Source organism: Coenobita brevimanus, chromosome 40, assembly GCF_032717465.1.
Source record: "Coenobita brevimanus isolate Jiangsu-jjx chromosome 40, ASM3271746v2, whole genome shotgun sequence".
In the NCBI taxonomy this organism is placed as follows: domain Eukaryota; kingdom Metazoa; phylum Arthropoda; class Malacostraca; order Decapoda; family Coenobitidae; genus Coenobita; species Coenobita brevimanus.
In genome coordinates this window covers 27,380,953-27,398,538 of record NC_136993.1, presented here as the reverse complement: position 1 = coordinate 27,398,538, position 17,586 = coordinate 27,380,953, and positions in this window count along the sequence as shown.

The window sequence follows — 17,586 nt, the reverse complement described above, 5'->3', positions numbered from 1 at the left end:
TAAGTATCTTACCATATACTTTTCCTATAACATTAAGAAGACAAATGCCCCTATGACTACCACATACTTCTTCTTCCCCTTTTCCTTTGTACAGAATAATTATACATGAGTTCCAATCTTCCGGGACTCTACCTTCCTCCTAGGGCAATCTGCACATCTTCCACATTCATATTAATACTATCTCTCCTCCCTGCTTCAGCATTTCACCACAAACTCTATCAATTCCTGGGGCTTTCTCCATTTTAACTTTTTTCATTGCTTCCTTACTTCCATCCTACTGATTTCTTCCTCTCTTTTCTCATCCCTCCTTCTCCCAGCCATTCCCCAGCCACTTATACCCGCATTACTTTCATCCTCTATGTTCAACAATTCCATAAAGTGTTCTCTCCATCTGCTCGCCTTTTCTTTCTTCTCTACTAGTAATCTACCGTTTTTATCTTTCACTTCCCAGTTAACTTCTCTGGCATCCTATCTACCTCTCATTACCTCTTTCCAGAACATTTTCTTACATTCCCTCCACTTTACTCTCAAATTCCTTCCAAATTTTTCATCCACTCTCCAGGGGCGTCATTTCAAAATTCGTTGGGGGGGGGGGGCATAGGCTATTTAGGAGGCCCCTTTACTCCCACCTCCCCACATGAGGGGGTGGCCAACAAGCATTTGCAGCCACATGCAAAGCTATATTTAGAGAATTAAATCAGTAAACAAATATATATACTGTATATAATTATTATTTAAACCAATTATCTCCAGACACACACACTAATGGATATCTAACATTGGCAGTAAAGTACATATCATTGCATTATATGATAATGAACTTGGATAATAGACCAAATAGCAATTAAAATATTTGTATTGATGAAAGCTTAAACTGACTTCATTCTTATAGCCTAATGAAAAGATAATGCATATATAATTGAGGATGAAAAGTTGTAAACTTGTAATTGAATTACAAATGGAAAGCTTTTAGCTTACTAGCCCCCAAAATACCATGAACCATATAAAGTAATGTGACAAAGTAAGCACTACACTAAGAGGTGGGAGAAATAAAATGCTGGTTTTTGAATTTGGAAGAGGCTCACGTAAGAAGAGTCTATTAATTTAAGAATTCATTAGAGGAAATTGAAAATTAAACTACTTGTATTTATTGCATTGAATAACGAATAAACTACTGCAACAGTGGATATCTCCGTAATCTATGCTTTTGCAAGGTTATTTGTAGTGCCCTTTGTGGCCTACGTGCCATGGTGAATAATGCCGTATACTCTTACTAAAGCAGCTTTATACTGTACCAATTCCAAGAGATTATTATAGTTACACGGCAAGATATCATACATTAATTTGACATGTGAGGTAGTGTGTGGGGAGAAGAGAAGACGAAAGGGGATGCAAGGAAGAGCATGGGGGAATGAAGAGGTGAGAGAGGCTGTGGCACAAAAGGAAGCATATAGTGAGTGGATGAGAAACAGAGGTATGGAAGAAGTTGATAGACGGATGAAAGAGTTATGTATAGAGAGGAAGAGAGAGGTGAAAAGATTGGAAGGAGAGAGTAAGTAGAGAGTGGATGAGGAATTTGGAAGGAATTTGAGTGTAAAATAGAGGGAACGTCAGAAAATCGTTTGGAAAGAGGTAAAGAGAGTTAGACAGGATGTCAAAGGAGTTAGTTAGGGAGCGAAAGGCCAAAATGGTAGATTTTTTTTTTTAATGTGAGGAAGAAGGAACCAAAGGCAACGAGCCTGCAAAACTATTCCTTCCAAGAGAAAAACAAAATATAAGAGAGAGCCAAATTCAAGATCCGATAATTTCCAGATGCCTGGACACACTGCGTTTGAAAAACTGGAGAACATAGGAAGTCGGAAATACAGACAGAAGGAGACAGTTCCAGAGTTAACCTGTTGCATAAATGAAGGACTGGGATTAACGGTTAACTCTTGCATTAGAGAGTTGGACAGAAAAGGGATGAGAGTTTGCTGCCAGACGGGTGCTACGCGTCCGTCGTAGGGGTGGAGGAATGCATGCAGACAGTTCAGAGGAGCAGTGACCATTGAAGTTGCGATAGAAAAGAGATAAAGATGCAACAGTGTGGCGAAGAGACAAAGCTTGAAGGGAGTCAGTAAGAGGAGGAGAGTTAAAGAGGCGAAAAGCCTTTGACTCCACCCTATTGAGAAGAGCTGTATGTGGGGAGCCTCCCCACACATGAGAGTTGTACTCTACACAGGGGCAGATAAAACTCCTGTATAGAGTCAACAATTGTGCAGGGGTAAACAAGGTACAGAGTTGGCTTAGCACACCCAATCTCTTGGAAGCAGATTTTACAAGACATGTAATATGGTCTTTCCATTACAAGTCCCGAGTAAATGAAACCCTAGGCATGTTCAAGGATGATACAGGATTAAGCTGATTATCATCAAATATTAGTGGGTATACCTGTGCAAGATTTTGTCGGGTTGATAGGTGCAAAAACTGAGTCTTTAGTGCATTAAAAACAACAAGGTAATTTTTATCCCAGTCAGAGATATGAGCCAAGTCAGCCATTAGGTGTGCCATAGCCTCATCCCTTGTTTGTTGAAGTAACTGCTGAGATGGACGTTGAGGGAATAGAATGGAAGGGTGAAGGGTGGAGACATCAGTGTATGAGTGGATAGGGTTAGATGTACAGCATAGAAGGTCATTGATGAATAAAAGGAAGAGAGTTGGTGATGGGACAGAGCCCTGAGGAACACCACTGTTAATAGATCTAGGAGAAGAACGATGGCCGTCTACAACAGCGGCTATAGAATGACCAGAAAGGAAGCTAGAGATGAAGGCACAGATAGAAGGATAGAAACCGTAAGAGGGCAGTTTGGAAATTAAAGATTTATGCCAGACTCGATCGAAAGCCTTAGAGATGTCAAGTGCAATGGCAAAGCTTATGCCAAAGTCCCGAAAGGAGGATGACCAGGAGTCTGAAAGGTAGGTGAGAAGATCGCCAGTGGAGCGTCCCTGACAGAACCCATACTGACGATCAGAAAGAAGGTTGTGATAGGAAAGATGCTTTAAAATTTTTCTGTTAAGAACAGACTCGAAAGCTTTTGAGATACAGGATGTTAAAGCAATTGGACGATAGTTAGAGGGCTGGGAATGGTCACCCTTCTTTGGGACTGGCTGAATGAGAGCAAACTTCCAGCAAGAAGGAAAGGTACAAGTTGACAGACAAAGGCGAAAGACTTTGCCTAGGCTGGGTGTAAGCACAGAAGCACAGTTCTTGAGAACAACAGGAGGGACTCCATCAGGCCCATATGATTTATTAGTATTGAGGCCTGTGACAGCAGAAAATACATCAGCTGAAGAAATTTTAATGTCAGCCATGAAGAAGTCAGAGGGAGGAAGTGATGGAGGAACAGCACTGGAATCGTCTAAGGTGGAATTGGAGGAGAAATTCTGTGCGAAGAGATCTGTTTTATCAGTAGAAGAAATAGCTACAGAGCCATCAGAGTAGAAAAGAGGAGGGAAGGATGATGAGGTAAAGTTGCTAGAAAGGTTTTTGGCAAGGTGCCAGAAGGAGTGGGAAGAATTCGAGTTAGAGAGTTGAGAGCACTTAGTACGGGTGAAATTATTTTTAGCAGAGAGAAGAACAGACTTACCACAATTCCGGGCAGAAACGTATAAAAGATGTGATTCAGGGGTGGGTTGGCTCCGGTACCTTTTATAGGCTCTCTCCTTGTTGCGGACAGCATTAGAACAAGCGTGATTAAACCAAGGCTTTCGTTCATTAGTCAAAGGATATGAGAAAGGAATGTATGCTTCCATGCCCGAAAGAATAACCTCTGTAATGCGCAAGGCACACCCAGATGGCTCCCGGCCATGGAAGCAATTATCATTCCAGGGAGAATTAAAGAAGTACTGCCTGAGGGCCTCCCAGTCCGCAGCTCGAAAGTGCCACAGATGACGTTTCTTTGGAGGGTCTGCAGATCGTACTGGAGCGATAGGACAGGTTAAGGTGATAAGGTTGTGATCGGAGGAGCCCAGCGGAGAGAAAAGATTAACAGTGTAAGCAGAAGGATTAGTTGTAAGGAAGAGGTCAAGTATGTTGGAACTCTCACCAAGGCGATCGGGATACAGGTAGGGTGCTGTACAAGCTGCTCTAGGTCATTAAGGATAGAAAAGATGTAGGCTTGTTCACCAGGTGGATCAGTGAAAGGAGAGGAGAGCCAAAGGTGGTGGTGAACATTGAAATCTCCTAGAATGGAGATTTCAGAGAAAGGAGAAATGGATAGAATGTGTTCCATCGTAGAAGTAAGATAGTCAAAGAATTTTTGATAGTAAGTAGAATTAGGAGATAAGTAAACAGCACAGATATATTTAGTCAGAGAATGACAGGAAAGCCGAAGCCAGAGTGTAGAGAATATGGAAGAATCACGTTCAGGAAAACGAGAGCAAGGTAAGTTGTTGCGTATATATACACAACAGCCACCTTTGGCTTTGAAATGAGTATAGAGAAAGTAGGAGGATACAGAAAAGGGTCTGCTGTCAGTTGCCTCAGACAGCTGAGTCTCAGTTAGAAAAAGAAGGTGAGGTTTAGAGAAGGAGAGGTGGTGCTCAACAGAGCGAAAGTTAGAGGAAAGGCCACGAATGTTGCAGAAATGAAGACGAAGAGAGTCAGACAGTGGTTCCAGGCATCTTGAGTCGTCACCGGGAGAGGGGCAGAAGGTGGGGGCATTTATGGTTCCCCCCCCCCGGGGACTTCGAGGCTATGTTATTCGATGCCATTTCGTCTTTTGAAATTTTGAAAAGGAAGTGTGGTGTGTACTGTACATGTAGTTTGGTGTTGATAGAGAAACTTTTACTGGAGAGCATGCTGGCCTACTCTCTGTGTTACTGAGACACTGAAAAAGTTCAGCAAAGGGGGATGGTCGGGACCTAGTCCCGAGGGCTGATGAAACGGGAGCTCCAGCTCTCCCTATTATCAGCTTTCCATCCACCTTGGGAGTACTGCCCTGCTCGACTGGTGCTACAGTCTACTTCTCTAGTGGAGAAGGGAGAAAAAGTAAGGAGATGGAGGGAACACTTTAGGGTACTGTTGACTATAGAGAATGAAAGTAATGCGAGTATAAGTGGCTGGGGAATGGCTGGGAGAAGGAGGGATGTGAGAGAAGAGAGGAAGAAATCAGTAGGATGGAAGTTGTGGAAGCAATGAAAAAAGTTATAATGGGGAAAGCCCTAGGAATTGATGGAGTGTGTGGTGAAATGCTGAGGCATGGGGAAAAGACAGTAGTGGAATGGATGTGGAAGATGTGCAGATTGGCCTGGGAGGAAGGTAGAGCGAATGATTGGAAGTCAGGTATAATTATTCCCCTGTACAAAGGAAAAGGGGGAATAGAAGTATGTGGTAATCATAGGGGTCTTTGTCTTCTTAGTGTAATAGGAAATGTATATTGTAGGATACTAACTGACAGAGTTAGGGAAATAACAAAGGAATTAGCTGGAGAAGAACAGGGAGGTTTTAGGAAGGGAAGAGGTTGTATAGATCAGATATTCATTCTTAGCTCTTCAGTGGAAAAGTTTCTAGAGAAGGGAAAGAAGTTGTATGCGGCCTTCGTGGATTTGGAGAAAGCATATGACGGGGACAAGGATTGTGTTAAGAAAGTATGGAGTAGATGGGAAGTTGCTGAATGCCGTGAAGAGTATATATGAGGGTGCTAAGGCTGCAGTGCGTGTGGATAGTGAACTGAGTGAATTTTTCTATTTGAAGGTTGGATTGAAACAGGGATGTGTCATGTCTCCATTGTTGTTCAATCTGTATATGGAAGGGGTAATAAAAGAGACACAAGGTAGGGCAGTGGATGTTGAAGCGGCCCTATTGAGAGAGGGCAGTGTTTGGAAACTCCCTGTACTGTTGTTTTCAGATTTTACTGTGTTGGTAAGTGAAGACGAAGGGGAGCTGCAAGGCTTGGTGGATGAGTTTGGGAGAGTGTGTTAGAAACGGAATCTAAAGGTGAATGTAGGGAAGAGTAAAGTTGTGGTCCTCAAGAGAAGTGAAGTCAATCAATGTACAATGAGGTATTGTGAGGAGGAAATAGAAAATGTGAATGCGTTTAAGTTTGGCGGGTGAAGTGCTTGAAAGGGTCCAACAAGGAAGAAAGGTTGCTCGTTCCTTGAAAGCAGTGATAAGAAACATGGAAGTGAACATGTAAGTGAAAAAGTTACTACATGATAGTATTGTGATACCAACTCTAACGTATGGAAGTGAAGCTTAGACCTTGTTGAAGGGATACAAGTCAAGAGTGAGAGTAGTGGAAATGAGTTATTTGAGAGGAGCATGTGGAGTCACATGGAGCGACAGATTGACAAATGAGGATGTGAAGGAGCGTTGTGGTGTGGATGTGGATGTGATAGGAAGCGTTAGGAGAAACACACTGAGGTGGTTTAGCCATGTGGAGAGGATGGAGAGTGAGAGACTGATGAGGAGAGTGTTTGTGAGTGAGGTGGGGGGGTAGAGGAAGGGGGAGGCCAAAGATGAGATGGAGGGATGGAGTGGAGAGGTATATGAGAGGGGGGGGGGCTTGGAGCAGGGCAGTGAAATGAAGGGGGACAGGGCGACATGGAGGCAATTTGATTGTGGCCACTCCTTAAGGGATTAAGGAGTCTGGCCATAGATAGGTAGACAGAACTGTGTTCATACCTACTGTACCAGCCCTTACACAATGAACTCCCCACAGTGTCTGCTGTCTGACTGGTTGGCCGCTGGCTTGTGGTGCCTATTGTGTTCAGACCACATTACCAAGATATAAAGAAACCATTCGAACTTTTAATTCTGACGGCGAACCACAAAATAAAATAAAACCATGTTTTCGTGTATAATTCTTTTTTTTTTTTTTTTTTTTGTAAAGCATACATGCCACTTAAGTGTTTGTGACTTAGATTTTGTCATATAGATTTTGTAAAAAAAAAAATGCTTACTTGGTTCTGATGACACCCTGAGGTCCTCCCTACCGTCCTCTTTTTCCTCACGGTCCCATGGTACCTCCCCTCCCATTTGGATCTTTCCACCTCCCACTTTGGGAACCACTGATCTAAATGAACTCTTTAGACTCCTACCTACAGGTACGTACTTCCCAAGATGAAGAAAAACTTTTAATGATAGCCAGAATGCAATAAAAAAGGCAGCTCGATACTGAAGTTAACTGAACAGGGGGCTAGGATTATACAGTGAGCTCGGATAGTGCACGAGAGATTGGGTGGTGCACGAGCTCACGCACTGGGAATTCGCGTACTAGGAATACATAATCTTATAGGAATAATTACATATGGGCGGTACCCCCTCATACCTGGACATTTTTTGGCCCTTAGAGACATAATAAAGGTCATATGTTTCAGACATTGTACCAAAGCTATAGCTACAATAACAAAAATATGGGTAGTCACCTTAACAACAGTAGACAACAGGCCTGATGACCTTAAATAACAGGGGTTCTGAGGCGCAGCAACACTTACAGCGCCGCACTCCCCACCGCACCTCCCACCGCACCAACACTTCCCTCCGCAGACTCCTCTTGATCACCTTTCCCAGGAGCATCCAAGTCACTCACTTCGGCCATAAACCCTTCAAAGTCCAATGCTGACATTTCTGACATTGCATCCTCTTCATCCTCAGAAGTTTCTTTGCTCTTGGGGTTGGAGCCATGGTGCAGCAAAGTACAGGCAGCACAAAAAACACCACACGTTGTACATGACAGGTTAGCTGTAGAGAGCAGATCCACACAGTGGAAGAGCCGGGACTGTTATGGCGCGCCCGCTCCCTTGTACCCCAAGCTGTGCAGTAGAATGCCCGGGAATTTCTGCACGTCAACATGACGACACGTGAGGCGCTGTGTGAGGGGTGGTCGCGCACTAGTAGAAAATGGCATTTTTGAGCCACTCCTTGCCTCTGCCTCGCGTTCTGTGCGGTAAACTCGCGCATTAAAGGGTTTTTGGTTATGATTTTTGGTCACTCGTGCACAAGGCGAATCGCGCACATTCATTGGTGTTACTGCATGAATGGACGCTGTAGTCATTTAGCACAATTATGTATCCAACACCTGTATGACATTCCCATACCTATAAAAACATCCTTCGTACTTACATCATCGGTTATGCATCGAAACAAACTAATTCAGTATCCAGATCGACGATGTGTGCTGGTGAGCATATGGTGGGGGTGGCGAGGGAGGTAGGGGTTTGAGGGCGGGGCTAGACACAGGTACACGCCGTGCAGTAAGGGTACGCCAGGATTCGTTCGCTCATAGCGAGGTGTAGCAGGAAAACCTGTCCCCAAGTGTACATAGTTCATCTACCCACTATGCACGGAAAGAATTTTTCTGCAGCTCCTGAACACTTAGAAGTAAGTATAATTGCAAATTGATGACATTTGCCATGTAAATAATTTGCTACGTGATAATTTGTAAAGTAGCAATGATACCACAAACCAGGTGCAGGTAGACAGTGTTCCTCGACGTATTCTTCCTTGTAGTAAATGTGTTGATATTATACACAAACGCTACATAACAATACGTATTAATGCATCCTAACGAGGTCATTAATCCTTTATCGAAAAGAAAAGTATAAATGGAAGTTTTCCACACAGATGTGGAATGATCTCCGCTTCATCCCCGTCTAGGTCCGTTGGTCATTTGTTTTTCGACATTAGCAGACGATTTTCACGAAACGAAAACCCTGGTTATAAAGCCGGAGTCTAGAATAAAATTAAAGCCCTCTCTCTTCCCTGCTTCATCATTCGCGTACTGTCCACCATGTTAACGTCATATATAACCCTTGTCCAACTGTCTTAGAGGATTCATAGGATCTCTTCCATAGCGATTTATTTTGCACATTACATCGTAATATCAGCACAATTTTTTATGGATGTCAAGTCAATGTTAAGATGATAATGATAGTATACATGATAATACTAAGGTGTAATTTGCAAAATAAGTCACTAAGAATGACGTGTTGTGAAACAAGGAGTCAGGCGTTCTGAAGCAGCGCCTGGATACCCCCAGAGAGCATCAAAATTGGTTCCTGGGGGGATCCTGAAAGGTAGCCTGGAAAAAAAATAAGAATCGTGTACGGTAACTGCTAATAACAGTTAAAGTATGAATGATATTTTGTTAAAAAAGAAAAGAAAAAAAGAAAAAACATTCTTTGGAATTCAGGTGTTTATTCGCAGACATTGTTATATTTTTTTAAAGGAAAGTGAAAGTGAAAGGAGTAATAATATTAGGAAGGGGCTCAGGTGGACTTGGGTCGATATTTTCATCACTTAAGGAAGCTCCTTAGCATCTCTCCCTTTCTTTTTTTTCTATTTTTTATACGGCTGGTTACAATCAATCCGTATGTTAAATGCTGACTAGCGTGGTATTTCAGTGATTTAAGTGACACGAAAGTGGATAGTAAGGAGTAATAAGCAAAATACACCGCTCAGAAAAAGGTGTCAGGGAGCTTCCTGAACCAACAATACAGACCTGGGAGCACCAAGGCTGAAATAGTTAAAGAAGCATTGCATGGAGTGGAGGCTTCGTGGCACCTCTGCCTTAGCGATGTATTCCTTGCATTGCATCTTGACTCCCTTGTACAGTCGCCCCAAGAAGTGATGGCAGAGTTTCAGACTATTTCGGTCACTGCACTGATATACGCTCAGTGAAAACTTAGTGATTGTGGTAAAACTTCTGTGCCTCCATTACTTCATATAAAATAAAATATATGGTGTATCACGCTAAGAATTACGTAAAATGAATAACATGAGGTAGCGACATATTGGATGTTAACACTCAGATACGTCTGCTGATTTGAATGAATGCGTAAAGTATTAGTCCGCGCGGAGCGCAGCTTAATCACCTGTTCCTGAAGGAATACGAAGTATGCTTCTCAGGATTTCAAATACAGATGCTCTACTGTAGTTTCGAAGACCAGTTAAGCAGAACTCTTGTGACTGCAATACACTACCCTGTTCTCAATTGTTGTGGTGGTGATACAGCAACAATCAGGATGCCGCAACAATGAAGTTTATCTTAGTAATGATACCCTACCTGCAGTAGCAGCAAGACCATTCTGCCTTTTATTCCATGTCTTCCCCTCGCTTACAGAGACTTCATTCCTAACTGATGCAAAATCATTTTAAGCTGTAAGAAGATATGACAGATATTGCTCTTCTCTCATACACTAGGGAGTGAAGAGGACGAAAGCAGGAGCGTATACTCTTGCAATGCAACAGCACATACTTTTTGCTCTATCTCTAGTATCCTTCTTTTAAAATAAACCTCTGTGTCCTGCTTAACTGAAAATGCTGATTTGAAAGTTTTGAACTCTGGCTTGTTTATGAATATCTGCATTTTATTTCTCTTGCCAATTGTTTAGACAGTGAGGATACTAGGCTATGACTCAAATTTGTCATTATCCAAGGAGCTCCCACTCTCGGCAAATTATCGAGGATTTCCTTATTATTCATTCATTGATAGTCCTCTGGCTTATGTTAAAACTTCAAGAGAATTTTTTTTAGTGAAAAACTGGCCAAATATAGTGTAATAACTGCTTCTTTTTGAGTAAAAGTGTCTTTCTGTGCATGTTGATCGAATCATTTAAAATAGCCTACTAACTTACGCCGCATTCTCGCTTTCTGTCGTCGTCTATGAGGACAACAAAAACTGAAATAAATGACTTTAAATTATTCCTTAGTATTGTAACGAAAACTATATTATAAATAATACTGACTGATTTTAATTTATTATTAAAGCACATTTCTTTCTGGTATTACGCTAATAAAAAATTATGTGTTAACATATTAGATATGAACTCCGCAAAATTATTCTTGACTGTCCGTGAGGTATAGTTCTGAAATTTCAATTAGTTCCCCGTAGGATTTTCTATTATCGTAACTAACGACCTGATTCCTACAATTTTAAAAGATACCTGCACTTTTGCATTTATTTATTATTTTCTGTGACAATTTTACATAATAGGTTTCTCCTTGTAAAGATTTAAGGAAGAGTACAGTATGTACATTATCGCTGACCGAAACCTTCTGGATACTCTGTCGTCACTTCATAGGCTGACTGTACCATATTCAAGGTGGCATAGGCTTCGTAGCACCTCTAACTTACAGATTAATTCTGCAAATAACATCTTCATTATCTTGAATGATATGTGTGCCGTATGCTGACAAATATTGAGGCATCGTGTCACCCCCTCCTTAGCGATTTATTTTGTATATTAGCCAACAGTTTACAGTAACTCGTTTATTTATTTTTTTAATCCAACAAAGAAGGAACCAAAGGCTTAGAGCCCACAAACCGTTCAATACAAAGTAAAACAATACAAAAGAGAACCAAATTCAAGATCCGTTCATTTCGAGATGCCTAAACACACTGCGTTTAAAAGACTGGAGATTATAGGAAGTAGGACATACAGACAGAGGGGTACATTTCCAGAGCTGACCTGTTGCATAAATGAAGGACTGGGAGTAATGGTTAACTCTTGCATTAAAAAGCTGGACAGAAAAGGGATGAAAGTCTGTTGCTAGACGGGTGTTATACCCTCGTCGTAGAGGTGAAGGGATGCAAGCAGACAGTTCAGAGGAGCAGTGACCATTGAAGCATCGATAGAAATGAGATAATGATGCAACAGTGCAGGTTGAAGGGAGCTAGTTAGAGGAGGAGAGTTAATGAGACGAAAAGCCTTTGACTCTACCCTATTGAGAAGAGCCGTATGTGGGGAGCTTCCTCACACCCGAGAGTTGCACTCTGCACAGGGGCGAATAAAACCCGTGTATAAAGTCAACAACTGTGCAGGGGTAAAGAACGTACGGAGTAGGCTTAGCACACCTAATCTCTTGGAAGCAGATTTTACAACAGATGTAATATGATCTTTGCAAATAAGTCCTGAGTGAATGAAACCCCAAGCATGTTCAAGGTTGAATCAGGATTGAGATGGATATTATTAAACATTAGTGGTTACTACTGTGGAAGATTTTGTCGGGTTGATAGGTGCAATAACTGAGTCTTGATGCAATAAAAATAACAATATAATTTTTACCCCAGTCAGAGTTACGAGCCAAGTCAGACATTAGGTGCGCCAAAGCCTCATCCTTTGATGCTGTTTATGCCGTATTCTGACTAATGCTGAGTACTTTTAGCACTTGCTCAGTACCCTTTTTTTTTTTTTTTTATGTAGTTCACCTTAATCTCTTGTATGTTATTTATATCGTTCGGCATTGAACACAGACCACATAAATGACTTACTGTATTCGTATGCAATATTTATCGGAAAGAAAGAAGCACAAAGAAGCCTCCTAATATGACAAGAATGCCAGCCCAAGGTGTAACATGCAAAATAAATTGCTTAGGAAAATGTGCTACGAAGCCTCAACTGACATTTTCTCAGGCTTATTAAGACCGAGCATATTTTACTCTTGGTGTTTGGCTGAAAACTACAATGATGGTCCGGCCCGGCCCGGCCCGCCTGTCATGCTTTTTGGAAGCTGATAATTTTTTACCTGATAAAGCTGGAACAGTTTTTTTTTTTTTTTTTTTTTTTTGCTGTAGATACTGGGTCCATCAATTCAGTTTTGTATTTCGTGATTCACAAAACCATTATCGCACCATAATACTGCAGTTTTCAGTTACAACATGTGCCTTTCAAATATTTTGCATGTTCCAGCTGCGGTAACACAGTGTGAACTGAAACTATTGGGGAATGATTTTCTGCACTTGATCCGTTTTTATTTATGTTAACTGTTCTGAACTTACGTTGTTGTCAGCAGCAACGACGGGCCAAATACATTTAAGCTTTGAAATCTTTTATTATAGTGCCTCAATTCATTGCATGGAAAGAAGCAATGGTCGCATCCACCCAGGAAGCAAATCTCTGCACACTTCCCCTCGCTTCGCTGTAGTGAGCAACCTCTACCACAAGAGAACACTGCTCGGGACGGGGATGCAGGGGTCATTGCTTGCCTGTGATTAACTGGTCAGCTTGGCCAGACAGATCGGGTTTACTCAGTAATAACAGCGTATTTATACTGACTCTGTTAGGCAAATGTGAAGCCATGTCTGGACAGACTTACCCATTAAGTGGAGTCAAATTTCAGGAACTTTAATGGTAACTGGATGAATGTGAGGCTCATTTCATTAGGCATGCTGTTATTCCCCCCCCCCCCAACTTTCCTCACTTCCTGTATCCTTCCTTGCCCTGCCTGTGGATGGAAAAACAAACAAACAAACAAACAATATGTTGATGTTAATGGTGGCACGTTAAGTGTTTATGTATTTCACTCTATTTGTGTAGACCTGTGTAATGTGCAGCTGTTTATAGAGTGCTTCTGGTTTATCAGAGGCTTTCCAGGGGCTTGAATAGTGAAATGAGTGGGTGTGTAGCAAATTCAGTTAAACTCTGTCTCATTATATAATGTTTTCTAGCTCTCTGAACCCTGCCTCACACCACCCTAGCATGAAGTCTGGATGATGATGATGATGATGATGATGATGATGATGTCGTCACCATCGTCGTCGTCGTCGTAGTAGTAGTATTTCAATAGCCCCGTGCTCCCCACTCAGGTTTATTTCAAAGATCTGAGGTGATGTATAATGGAGGTTTATTCCAGAGAGAACTTCTTTACCTGTGCTCTGTGAGATGTCTAGCCCCATACTGACTCACAGCGAGCAGCGGGCGTGGGAACCTTAGCTTAAGTCAGCAGTTTAGAGAAGTATGCTGATTTCATCAATGGTACTGGTTACATATACATATATATATAGGTTTTAGGTGTACATAGTATGGGTACAATACTCCCTCGGTAAAAATGGAATTGGTGTCTCCTGACACAATGAAGGTAGGAATGCAGTGGAAATTCAATAATTATGAAAAAAAAAGTGTGGGGGGTGTTTAGTATGTATATAAGTAAATGGGTTAATTATTATTGGTGGATAAAAACAATCCATAGGAATTGTAGCAAGGCACAGGAATATAGTATATACAATACATGGCCATGTGAAAGAAGAAGAAAAAAAATGTAAATACATAGGAATAATATAACAATGGGTGTATAGACATATGATGTAAATGCACAGTACGTAGGTACAATAATAAAAGAATAGACTGAAGGGTAATATATCATTTGTGGAGCACATATGTGTAGAGGTCACTATATTTATAGGGATCCCATCCGACTATATGATGCACACTACTATTGTCTTTCTCGTATGAATCCATATTTGGTTCAGTAACTTCACACTAGATTTACTATTCCACATATATTCTATATGGTTATGCTACTAGTAGAAAATATGGACAGTATTTTGGCTGCCACTACATTTTTCTGTTACTCGTGAACTGTTCGTTTTTTATTTGGTTACACCTTTTCATTATAATGTAAGACGTTTCTGTTCAAATTTCTTACATATATTTATTTTCTTATTTTCTTTTAATAGATGGTATTTGGATGCTTCTGCACTTTTAGTTACCATGGATGGACATTAAACACTGCCTTCTTCTACAGCCCGGGGAGGCTGTACAACTCCTGTTGCGATTCTGATTTCTTGAAGGTGGCATTCCTTTTTCCTTACACAACAGTGCATTGCACAGATCATAAAAATGAAACCTATCAAAGAGATGGCCACTGGGGGAAACACAATTGTTGGATATACCCATGAACGACTGAAGGCCATAGAAAACTGGTCCATAATGAAGTCACTTTCATTTAGAAAGATTAGCATGCAAGTTTGCAGAGGTGATAGGGATATTATCAAATGGTAGAGTGGAAGGCGTGTTGAGTGGTTGAAAGATGTCATAGGTGTGATTGCGGACAGCTTGGTGGTAACGAGTGGCATAAGTGATTACAGATTCAGATTTGACTGTACAATAGTCAGGTGTCTTATAGAGACCATTAGCAAGCACTGAATGAATAGAAGAATCAGGACACATGATGGTAACAGAGACAGGAACCGTGAAAAAGAAGTACTGGACGTGGTTGAGATGAGCGTGATGGACTGGAAGTTCTGGAGCCGGTGCAAAAGAACAGGCAGAGTTTACAGAATGGTTGAGAACTAAGGCAGACTCGCAGGTCGCGGCGCTACTAGGGAAAATAGAAGGTAAGCAGCACAAAGGCGTGACGTAGGGGTAAGGAAAGAACATTTGGTGAGATCTGTTGAGGAGATAAAGGCAATGGAAAGGTGATCATGGGATAGGAGGAAATGTTCCGAGAGAACAGATGCTTGTACTAGGGAGTTATTAAACCTGAAAGGAAAGGGAATAAGTTGGAAGAGGTTAAAGGTGATGGCAGAGAGAAGAGGAATATGAACCATGACATAGTTTGCAAGAAGGGTTGCCTCAAGAACTTGATAGTAGAATTCTAGAGAGGAAAAAGAAAGTAGTGGAGACAAGTCGAAGGTAGAGTGAGCCCATTTCAATACAGAGCGAAGAGCAGAAATAAGTACTAAGTCCACAGTGACACGTCCATCAACAGCATCAACTAGAATACGAACCAAGGTTGAAACTTGAGAGAGGAGAGAGTCAATAGAGAGTTGGAGATTGTCGAGGTGAAGTTTTAGATAGACGAGCTGAGAAACAATATTAATCTTAGAAATCTGTTGTCTGAGAATGTCTGCGAAGTTGTTCAGAGTCTAAGTGACTTCACTGAGGTAGACCGCTAACATCTTACCTAGAAAATAATTTTGAATTAATGAGAGAGATCATGAAGATGTTTATGTGCGGAGTGCAGCTTTGACCAATAATGATTGGATGAAGAAGGTTCAGACTGAGGAACAGGTGGAGAAGGAGAAGTAGTGATAGGTTGTGCAAGGGACTCTTCCAACACCAGGCCTCGAGGTGCACGGTTTAGGTCATCTGCATTTACCCACTTGGTATCTTTAGTTGACAATTCTTGTACTTGAAATTTGTTACCTTGTTTATTTATGACACGGTGGGGGCCTGTAAATTTGTCATCCAATTTGGAGGTGCGAGTATAGGAACGAGCAAAGACTAGATCTCCAATGTTGATACTGATAGGTGAGGCAGACTTATGTTGGCGTTGCAACATGTCCTCCTGAGATGCGGCCAGATTTGCTGTGACATACTGATGGATTTTCTGGAAGTTCGTTATCTTCACTTTCATGTACTCCTCCACATTTTAGATGGGATCAAGCTTTGAAGATAGGATGGAATAGGGAAGGTCTTTATCGAACCCAAATAAGACAAAGAAGGGAGATTCACCAATGGATGAATTGATGGAACTATTTATTGAAGCTGCTACTTGGGGTATCCATTCATCCCAGGAGGCACTATTTAACCCTAAATGTCTGAGACACTCCAAAACCTTTCGGTTGTGTCGCTCTACGAGGCTATTTGAAGCTAGATGGTTAGGGACAACATTGCATTTGTTGATAGTGTACTGTTTACAAATTTCCTCCAAAAGACTGTTGTTAAACTCAGTTCCATTATCTGTAATTATTGTGTTGGGTGTAGTAAATGAGCAAATTACGTGGTCGATGAAGGCACATGCTATGTTTTTCGCGGTCTTATCTGCAAGTAGAACTAGGACACAGTAGCGAGAGAAATGATCAACAGCTACAAATAAATACTGAGCGCCTGATTCCGTAAGCGGAAGTTTTAGAAGGTCAATAGAGACAGTTTCCCACGGATGTGACGGAATTGGGTATTGTAAGAGCGGTGCAGGTAATCCGGTTGATCCTTTGTGACGGTGGCACAAAATAGAAGAGTCACAGTGTACATTGATATCTCGACGCATAGTTGGCCAATAGTATGCAAGACGTGCCTGTCGCAAGCATCGATCTCTACTTGGATGGGATGCATGAGATGTGTCATGAACTATTTGAAGTACCACAGATATTAGATCAGTAGGGACAACAAGTTGGTGGACTTCCCTATTGGGCAATTCCTTCCCTGTTAGAAATGTTTTCCTGTATAAGATATTGTCTTTTAGAATGAACTCATCAATTGGTACTTGCAGAGTAGGTAAGGTAGAATTATCTCCCGATTCCAGGAAATAAATCACTTTAGACCAGACAGAGTCCTTGCGCTGATTATGTTGAACGACTTCTGGTGTTAGTGGGGTGTTATCAGTGTTGTTTGGCCGCACTGATGTGACAGCCGCTGCCACATTGTGTGAAAGTGCGTCCGCGACCACATTCGATTTTCCTGGGACATACTGAAAAGTCGGGTTGAAGTCCTGGGTGAAGACAGATCATCTAGCTAGCCTACCTGTGAGGTTACGTCCTTTGAACAGATCGCATAGAGGTAGATGATCTGTTTGGATATGCACTGGGTAACCATATACTATATCTCTGAAGTGTTTCAAGGACCAGACCACTGCCAGAGCTTCGAGATCTGTAACATTATAATTACGTTCGGCAGGGTTGAGGGAGCGACTAGCATACGCTATTACCTGCTTCCTTGATCTTTGATCCAATTGCATTAAAACTGCACCAAGGCCTGCGCCCGAGGCATCTGTGCACAAAAGAAATGGTTGTGTATAATCAGGAAATGCTAAAACTGGGGCATTTACAAGAGCTGTTTTCAGTGCTTGGAAGGCTTGTGACTGATCGTTTGTCCAAACGAAAG